The sequence below is a fragment of the Gossypium hirsutum genome, chromosome D05 (genome assembly GCF_007990345.1).
Source record: "Gossypium hirsutum isolate 1008001.06 chromosome D05, Gossypium_hirsutum_v2.1, whole genome shotgun sequence".
In the NCBI taxonomy this organism is placed as follows: Eukaryota; Viridiplantae; Streptophyta; class Magnoliopsida; order Malvales; family Malvaceae; genus Gossypium; species Gossypium hirsutum.
This window is the reverse complement of record NC_053441.1, coordinates 39,324,684-39,335,555: the sequence shown is the minus strand read 5'-3', so window position 1 is coordinate 39,335,555 and position 10,872 is coordinate 39,324,684. Positions and strand designations below refer to the sequence as shown.

Below are 10,872 nucleotides of genomic sequence, written 5' to 3'. Positions count from 1 at the left end.
TACAGTCAAGAGATAAATGGATTTTGGTAGTTGAGTATGTTCATAAGTTAGAAAATTACCAAGTTGCCGTGAACTTATTCATAACAATATAAACATGAGTTTAATATTTCTAAATTAAGAGATATAATTAATCTAACACAATTATGTCATCTTGATTAAAATCATATTTTGAAATCGCGCATTTGTGAATTTATTTATTTTGTTTACTTAGTTTAAAATCTTAGTTTTTAATCACCCTCTTCAAACAAAATATTTTTCTTCACCAAATTGTTCTAAATAGCATTCATAAATAATTCTTTTCACAGTCCCTGTGGGTACGATAAATCGACATTTACTTGTCACTTTACTACTTGTTACGATTGTGTACACTTGCACATTTCCGTCGTTCCAAGTTTTTGGCACCGTTCTTGGGGACTGTGTTTTAAAAAATTCATTATTTGTGAAGTTGTTAGTTTTGCATTTTGGTTTATTTTTCTGTTCAAATTTTAACTTAGTTAATTTTTTTCTATGATTATTTTAGGTGTTTATGAGTATTGACCGAATCATCGATTTACTCCCTGTAGACCCTGATATTGAACGAATATTTCGACAGTGAAGAAGACAAGCAAGTCAGAGAAGTACTAAAGAGATGAACTTCGAATATCCAAATCAAGGAAACGGAGCAAACCGTGCTCAAAATCCTATCCTGATTGCTGATGATAGGGATAGAGCTTTAAGACAGTATCTCGTGCCAGTATTTTATGATCTTAATTCGACTATTAGGAGACCCGAAATTGAGGCACAACAGTTCGGATTGAAGCCAGTCATGTTTTAGATCCTTTAGACAGTGGGCCAATTCAGTGAAATGCCTACCGAAGATCCTTACCTACACTTAAGACTGTTTATGGAGGTGAGCGATTCTTTCCAGTTAGCAGGAGTACCCGAAGATGCGTTACGATTGAAGCTGTTCCCATATTCACTAAGGGATAGAGCTTGAGCTTGGTTGAACTCGTTACCACCAAATTCAATTTCAACATGGCAAGAGTTAGTAGAAAAATTCCTTATGAAGTATTTCCCGCCTAGCAAGAATGCTAAGTTGAGGAACGAGATCACTGCTTTCCAACAAATGGATGATGACTCATTGTTGAGGCATGGGAAAGGTACAAAGAATTATTAAAGAAGTGGCCTCATCATAGAATCTTACATTGCGTATAACTTGAGACATTCTATAATGGTCTCAATGCTTACACGAGGATGATAGTGGACGCTTCTGCTAATGGTGCTCTCATTTCTAAGTCTTATAATGAGGCTGATGAAATCATTGAGAGGATTGCCAGCAACAATTATCAATGGCCAACCAATCAAGATGCGTCAGGAAGAGGAGTCGCTGGAATACACGAAGTAAACATTCTTACTTCACTTGCATCTCAACTATCATCAATATCTTCAATGTTAAAAAATCTTACTACTAATGGGTGTAACATTTTTGCAGCATAGCCACTGGATCAATTTGAAAATGTAGCCTGTGTTTATTATGGGGAAGGACATTTATTCGAAGAATGTCCATCGAACCTAGAATCTGTGTATTACATGGGTAACTAGAACCAAAATCAAGGAAAGCAAGGGCTGCAATCCAATTTCTATAACCCATCATGGCGAAACCACCTGAATTTTTCCTGGAGTAACCAATGGGCAAGAACCAGTAACAATTATGTCCAACCTAGATTGACCCAGCCACCTAGTTTTTCCCAACAAGCTCAGAAACCACCTAGAGAATCTATTAAAGGCATACATGGTGAAAAATGATGCCTCTCTAATGAATTTGGGGAATCAAGTGGGCCAGCTTGCAACTGAACTCAGAAATCGACTACAAGGTGCTTTACCTAGTGGTACGGAGAATCTGAGAAATCCAGGGAAGGAGCATTGTAAAGCATTGACATTGAGGAGCGGAAAGACTTTAGAGTCCAATTCTTTCAAAGTTGAGAAGGAGCCAGCTGACACTCAAGACTCAGAGGAAGTTCACCTGAGTGTTAAAATTCCAGTTTCAACAAAAATTGAATCTATAAAATCTGACAAGTTATCTTTTGAACCAGCTAATTCTGATCAACTAATAACTCCATTAGATGCAGAATTGCCATAGAAAACGAATCAGCCAGTTCCAGTAAAGAAACCTCTACCACCCTATCCTCAAAGACTTCAGAAGTAGAAGCGGGAAATTCAATTCAAGAAGTTCCTAGATGTACTCAAGCAACTTCATATCAACATCCCGTTAGTTGAAGCACTTGAACAAATGTCGAACTACGTCAAATTCATGAAGGATATCTTGTCTAAAAACTGAAGGCTTGGAGAATTTGAGACGGTAGCCCAAACGAAGGAATGCAGTGCATATCTTTAAGACAAACTACCCCCAAAATTGAAGGATCCTAGATGCTTTACCATACCTTGCAATATTGGAGCAACATATTGTGGTAAGGCACTATGTGACTTGAGTGCGAGTATTAACTTGATGCCCATGTCAACATTTAGCAAGTTAGGGATAGGTGAAGTTAGACCTACTACAGTTACACTTCAATTAGTAAATGGATCCTTAGCACATCTAGAAGGAAAAATCTAGGACGTATTGGTACGTGTAGACAAATTTATCTTTCCTCCTGACTTTGTGATTTTAGACTTTGAAGCAAACAAAGAGGTGCCAATCATCCTAGGAAGACCATTTTTAGCAATCGGAATGACCCTTATTGATGTGCTGAAGGGCGAGCTTACTATGCGTTCTCAGGATGATCAGGTAACATTTAACATTTTTAAGTCCATGCGATTTCCTGACACAATTGATGATTGTTCTGCAGTGTTCGATTTAGAGGATTTAATCATGGAGAAGGAACTCAATTATGTTGAGGACCCATTAGAACAAATTTTTACATCAGATCCTCCAAATGATGAAGAGGAGGATGAATACTTAGCTTTGTTAAAAGCTAATCAAAGGGGATTTAATCTGCAATCCCGCTTTTAATCTTTAGAGTTAGAGAAAAGGGATTATGCCCAACCAAAAGCGTCAATCAAGGAGCCACCTAAATTAGAACTGAAGGTAATTCCCTCACATTTGAAATATGTTTATTTAGGTAACTCTTCTACTCTTCCTATGATTGTTTCAGCAGAATTAACTACTGAGCAAGAAGAGAAACTCATCTTGGTGTTGAAACAATTCAAGAAGGCTATCGGATGGATCATAGCCAATATTCACAGAATTAGTCCATTTGTATGCATGCATAAGATTATCTTAGAAGATGGCGAAAAAGGGACGATTGATGGACAACGAAGACTGAACCCCATCACGAAGGACGTAGTCAAGAAAGAAATCATTAAGTGGTTAGATACGGTTATAATTTACCCCATCTCCAATAGTTCATTGGTAAGTCCAGTCCAGTGCATGCCAAAGAAAGGAGGTATCATGGTCATTGAAAATGAGAATAATGAGTTGATATCGACTAGAACAGTTACGGGATGGAGAATTTGCATCGATTACCAGAAGCTAAATAAGGCAACTAGGAAAGATCACTTTCCTTTGCCGTGTTTGGACTAGATGTTGGATAGACTCGTAAGGCGAGACTATTAGTGTTTCCTCGATCAGGGTATAATTAGATTACAGTAGCATCGGAAGATTAGCACAAGACAACATTCACCTGCCCGTACGGTACATTTGCATTTAAGTGCATGCCATTTGGTTTATGTAATACACCTGCTACATTTCAAATATGTATGATGTCTTTTTTTACTAACATGGTTGAGAAATATTTGGAAGTTTTTATGGATGATTTTTCGGTATTCAGAGATACATATGATGATTGCCTAACAAACTAGCCAAGGTTTTAAGGCGATACGAAGAAACAAACCTTATACTTAACTGGGAAAAGTGTCATTTCATGGTACGAGAAGGTATTGTTCTAGGACATCGGATAACAAGACATGGAATCGAGGTAGATAAAGCAAAGGTAGATGTTATTGAGAAACTCCCACCTCCAATATCTGTAAAGGGTGATGAGAGCTTTTTGGGACACGCCAGTTTCTATAGAAAATTAATCAAGGACTTCTCCAAAGTTGCTAATCCCTTATGCAAATTATTGGAGAAGGACACAACGTTTAAATTTGATGAGGAGTGCTTAAGAGCTTTCAATGATTTGAAGACTCGATTAGTCTCGGCACCTATAATAGTCACACCAGACTAAGATTTACCATTTGAATTGATGTGTGATGCAAGTGACTTCACAATCGGAGTTGTCACGGGTCAGCGAAGGAACAAATTTTTTCATCCTATCTACTATGCGAGTCAGACTCTGACAAGAGCTCAACTAAATTATAGGGTAACAGAAAAAGAGTTACTTGCTATTGTGTTTACATTTGACAAGTTTCAATCTGATCTTGTAGTTACCAAAGTGACTGTTTATATGGACCACTCAGTAATTAAGTATTTACTAGCCAAGAAAGATGATAAGCCGAGACTGGTCTGATGGGTACTTCTACTTCAAGAGTTCGATCTAGAAATTCAAGATCGAAAGAGAGTGAAACACCAAGTAGCAGACCACTTGTCCAGATTGGAGCCGCAAGAAAGGAACTCTCCTCTTATACCAATTCGAGAGACGTTTCTAGATGAACACATACTGAAGGTAAATCAAGTCCATAATACCCCTTGGTTTGCTGATATTGTTAACTTTTTAGCTTGTGGTTTGATGCCGATTGATAAGACATATCATCAAAAGAAAAAGTTTTTTCACGATTTGAAGTACTATTTCTAAGAAGAACTGTATTTGTTTACAAAGTGTGCAAATCAAATGATCAGGAGATTCGTGGCAGAAGATGAAGTACATAAGATTTTATACCATTGTCACTCAGCTCAGAATGGGGGACACTTCGGAGGTAGACGTACTATAGCCAAGGTATTACAAGCTAGATTCTTTTAGCCAATACTATTCAAATATTCATATGCTTACGTAAAGAGTTGTGATCGATGTCAAAGGGTTGGAAATGTCACCAACAAAAATGAGATACCTCGAACAAACATCATTGAGGTAGAATTATTCGATGTTTGGGGTATTGACTTTATCGATCCTTTCCCTCCATCTTTTGGTCACAAGTACATATTAGTAGCAGTAGACTATGTGTCTAAGTTGGTTAAGGTAAAGGCATATCTGACAAACAATGCTAAGGTTGTAATGAAGGTTTTGCAGAAACATGTGTTCACAAGGTTTGGAACCCCAAGAGCCTTCATCAGTGATGAAGGGTCCCATTTTGTGAACAAGTGGCTGAAATGGTTATTAGATAAACATGGAGTGAAACACAAGGTCGCTACAGCTTACCATCCTTAGATGAATGGGCAAGCTGAACTGGCAAACAAGGAGATCAAAGGCATACTTGAGAAGGTAGTTTGCCCGAACCGACGAGATTGGTCCAAAAGATTGGATGATGCTTTATGGGCTTACAGGACAGCATACAAGACACCTTTAGGGATGTCACCCTATAGGTTAGTCTTTGGGAAAGCCTGCCATCTACCCTTGGAGTTAGAACACAAAGCTTACTGGGCTCTCCAACGACTTAACTTGGATCTTAAAAGTGCTAAACAGAAACAAATGCTTCAACTTAACGAGTTAGAAGAATTCTGAATGTCTTCATACGAGAACGCCAAATTACTTAAGGAAAAACTCAAGAAATGACATGAGAAGCACATTCGAGTTTGAGAATTTGAAGCAGGTCAGCAAGTCTTGTTAATCAATTCCAGATTAAGGTTCTTTCCAGGTAAGTTAAAATCACGTTGGTCCGGTCCATTTATGATTCATCGAGTCTATCCATACGGAGTTGTTAAACTTCAAGGTAAGGGAGGTAATTTTCGAGTTAATGCTCAACGCTTGAAACATTATTGGGGAGACAAAATTGAACAGAATCAAATCTCATTCATTTTATCAGATATTTATTTTTTCTTGTCCTTCTGTTTGAATAAATGATTTAGGGTATATTTTCAGGATTAGTATGTTTAAATAAATTCTGTCTCGGAGATTGGAACTTAAGTGGGACCACTTGTGACCTATCCAACCTTTCCTGGGAATTGATTTTAACATAATTTCCCAAGAAATTATTCCCTACATGACAAAATAAATTTTTTGTTTTTCAAATAAAAGGGTCAATTTTGATCCAAGTTTTATGTTGCAACTCAATTTTGAATTTTCATTAAGTCTAGGAACTTAATTGAATTATTTTAAAAAAATTTGGTTGCTCTTTTTGTAAATATTAAAAATTAGATGCCTCTTTTTGTAAATATTTTAAAAAAGCATCTAGAATAAATGTTTTTAGTTCAATAAAAAATAAAAAAAGATGATAATTATTAATAAATAATTATATCCAGTATAATATAAATTAATTATTATCAGCTTTATTTAGAGTTAGGATTAGTTTTAATTTAATCATATTTTATTCAATAAGTTTTTATCTTAATAAATTAATAGCAAATAATAATTTAATTTGTATTATATTAATTGTAACACCCCAAAATTTAGGCTTAGAAGTATTGGGCCTTGAGAAAGGGAACGGTTTGGAAACTGTGTACAAAAGTATGTCTGCTTTAGTGATTAAGGGTCCTGAGAGGAGTTGAAAAGTCCTAGGTTCAAACTTGGGCTTTAACAAAAATTTTGGTTTAAAAACCCTAAATGCTTAGATGTAGGCCTTTTATATTATTGTGTTAAAAAAATGTCATAAGGAAGCATGTAGTCTAGTGGTTGTGGCGTCATGAAGGTTGCAAGGGAGCTTGGGTTAAAGTCTTGGCTCTTGCAATTTATTTTGGTTTTTTCTTTTAAAGGAACCTGGACTTTGGCCTTTAGACCTTTTGGTTAATTGAAGACAAAATGTGACACAAAAGAGCTTGTGACAAGGAGGCAAAGTGGTGTGTTGAGCTATTGAGGGGGGTTTGGGTTCGAATCCCACTGCAAGTCGTAATGGGCCAGGTTGGGCCGTGTGGGCTCAATGGGCTTGTGGGCCCCACACGGATGAAACCCACTATTTGTGGCAAATACTAGACTGGGCTATGTAGATCTCATAGCCGTGGTGAAATCTGGGCTGAACAGGCCACACGAGCGTGTGGGCCCACTTGGGTCGAGTAATGGGCCTTGGGCCCATTTACACTATTGTGACCAATTAGGTTACCTAAGTCGCTCGAGGCGACTGCAGACCTTTCGAGAGGCTGATATCTGGACCGAAATACCCCCAAAAGGTAAAATGATTGAAATACCATCGATGGGTAAAATGATCGAAATGCCCTTGATGGGTAAAATTACCGAAATACCCCCGTAGGGTAGAATACTGAAATACCCCCATAGGGTAAAATAACCGTAATACCCCCGTAGGGTAGAAAACCGAAATACCCTCATAGGGTAAAATGACCGTAATGTCCTGATGGGTAAATGACTATTTTTTCCCCTCGAGATCAAATGATTATTTTGTATGTGGTTAAATGACTGATTTGTCTGTGTTTGGTATGACTGATTTGTTTGTGATTTGAATGACTGGTTCTGAGCATAGCATTCTGCATACACGACAAATTGCATGGGGTTGGGATACTGTTATGGAGGAACTACTGTACTCGTGGCTCTGCCACAATCACTGTTACTGGTGGCTCGGCCACATATACTATTACTGGCAGCTTTGCTGCGATACTGTCGCTGGTAACATTGCTGCGATGCTACCGATGGCTTTGTGACGATCATAGTACCGTTACTGATGGCTTTGTGTCGATCATATTACCGTTACCGACAACTGGTTACTGATCATTTCGCTATTATTAATGGTTGTGTGTCGATCATATCACTGCTACTGAGGGCTTTGTGCCGATCATATTCTCGTTACTGATGGCTGTGTGCCGATCATATCACTGTTACTGATGGCTTTGTTGTAACACCCCGAACCCGAGACCGACACCGGAGTCGAACACGAGGTGTTAACAGACTTTAAACCCCTTAAAAAAATTTCCCAGACACTGCCAATCTGCGTACTAGTCGCTTTAAAAATCATATCTTGAGTTTCACAACTCGAAAATCAGTTTCGTGATTTTTCCCTGAAACTAGACTCATATGCCCATCTACATCTTTTTTACTAGAATTTTTCGTCAGGCCAATTAGTACAGTTTATTAGTCAAAGTCTCCCATGTTACAGGGATCGACTACACTGACCTTTGCGCATTACGACCTGGATATCTCCCTGCACAGAGCTTCAATACTGATGCCGTTTGTTTCTATAGAAACTAGACTCAGAGAGGAATCTATACATATATGGTATGACTCCTAATTATCTCTGGTTAATTTGAAATGAATTTCCAAAGTCGGAACAGGAAATCCAGAAACCGTTCTGGCCCTGTCTCACGAGAACCTGAATATCTCTTAACATACTATCCGTATGATTGTTTCGTTACTTTCCTATGAAAGTAGATTCATCAAGATTTGTTTACATAATTTATTCACTATTTAATTCCCTTCCTACTATTTTTAGTGATTTTCAAAATCTACATCACTGCTGCTGTCAGCATCTGCCTTTAAGGTAGACTTTACCTATTTCATGGTTTCCATGATTCAACTAGCCCTTTTTGCATAAATAGCACAATTTATGATAGTGATTAACCATTCCTATGGCTAATCCTTGTCAAGCATATCCACACCGAATGATTATAACATTATACTCAAACACATATAAGCCATTTTCGCATGGCTATCCAAAATTATACAAGTCCAAAGGGTCCACGACCCACAACAAACGGGTAGTCCTATACATGCCATTTCGAAGTTCAACCAAAATTGTACCAAAAGGGGGCTTTGATAGTGTGGGCGACTTCGACTTCAAGATCCCGAGTCCGATAGCTGGAGAACCAATCTATAAAACAGAGGAGCAATGAAACGGAGTAAGCAATTTATGCTTAGTAAGTTTTGAGCAAGGAATTCCAGCACAACAAAAGTATAGCATTCATATAGCTAAACGGATAATTTCATATGCACAAATTTTCGATATCATACTTGCTTCACATACCAACCCTTATGTACATACACAAAAGATCAACTCAGCCAAAGGCCGGTAGCTCGTTTATCAGCTGAGCGAATACTTATTTGTAAGGGCTCAACTAAATTCAAGCACATACGAAACATACCTCAATGTTGGGATGTTTCTAGAGTATTAGCTGAAATTTTTACAGCAAAATCATTCATTCCCAAATCACGTACCTTCGGAATTTAACCGGATATAGCTCCTCGTTCAAATGCCTTCGGGCAATAGCCCAGTTATAGTAACTCGCACAAATGCCTTCGAAACTTAACCCGGATTTAATAACTCGCACAAATGCCTTCGGGCTTAGCCCGGAATTAGTATCTCGCACAAATGCCTTCGGGCTTAGCCCGGAATTAGTATCTCGCACAAATGCCTTCGGATCTTAGTCCGGATATTGTCACTTAGCATAAAGCCTTCGGGACTTAGCCCGGACATCATTCAAATAACCATGCACATTTAACAATAAATCATAGCACATTCGTGTTTCATTTTCGTTAGCAAAACTCAAACACAAGACACTTATCATTCTTGTGATTTCGGCTCAATAGCCACACACAAAGAGCATGATTTTGATTTGCTTAAAACATGATCTAATCAAATCTTAATTTAAGCTCTCTTACTCAAGAACTTACCTCGGGTGTTGTCGAACGATTCCGATAGCTATTCGACCACTTTTTCCTTCCCTTTATCGGATTTAGTTCCCCTTTGCTCTTGAGCTTAATTAAACAAATAAATTGATTTAATCATTTGAGCATCGAAAAGAGGAACACAAGGCACTTAGCCCATATTTATACATTAGACATTAAGGTCACATATGTACGGAATCATGAATCAAACTCAACATTTTTTTGCTAATTTTTCCCCCTTGGCCGAATATGCATGTCTACTTTGGGGCCGATTTCAACACTTAATACATTCTACAAGTATGGTCACTTGTATTGACTAAACACCCTTTTGTTTCAAGTTCAAAACTTGGCTAATACACACATATATACACTAGTAAAGCATCCTCTCCCTTTCCATCAATTTAGCACATGCATTACTCATTAACCTACAAAAATTATATTCGGCCTTAGCACACAACTTGCTAGCCGATTCTTCCCCATCTAGCAACCAATGCACATATGTGCTCACTCAAAAATGCTAAAAAAAAGAGATTCAAGAATCATCAATCCACCATCACATGCATCATTAACAAGCTTCATATTTAGCATGCAATGGCATTAACACAAACTCCACCTAGGCCGAATCTTAACTCATCTTCATGCCTCATCACCACAACATCAAACATCAACCAAGAATGATGCATCCATGGCCGAGTGTCATTTCCATCACATAGCAAGATTTAGACCATGGGCTAGGTAGAACTCAAGCTAACAATAAAATATGCATGAATCTCAAAGAATAATATCAAACATACCTCAATCTAGTTACATGCATGGCCAAACTTCCTCCTAATCCTCTTCCAAACCAAACATGAAGCAAGAACTCCTTCCTCCTTCCTTAGAATTTTCGGTCAAAAGAGGATGAAAAAGGATGAACAAGTTTTTCTTTTCCTTTCTTTAGCTCCGGCAATGGGGGGGAACAACCACTCATTTTTTTGTTTTTCCTTTCTTTATTACCCATACTCCTTATTTTATTTTTTTCCTACATACCTCACTAGGCCAACATGTTCCCAACATGTTTCCACCCATAGCATGGCCAACCACTAGCTCAAATTTTGGGTAATTTGACATGCAAACCCATCATTTTCACAACATGCATTAATAGACCATTTTAAATTAGCCTATCATATTTTCACCATGTCTCATATCGATCCCTATT

General features: G+C 37.8%; 1 non-coding gene across 1 annotated transcript; it reads right to left on the bottom strand.

Annotated features, from left to right (window-relative positions):
• Positions 1–1,072: 1,072 nt before the first annotated feature.
• LOC121218084 (small nucleolar RNA R71) lies at positions 1,073–1,178 on the bottom strand. The gene has a single exon (XR_005914348.1). It is a non-coding gene; the product is annotated as a small nucleolar RNA R71 (small nucleolar RNA).
• Positions 1,179–10,872: the final 9,694 nt, after the last annotated feature.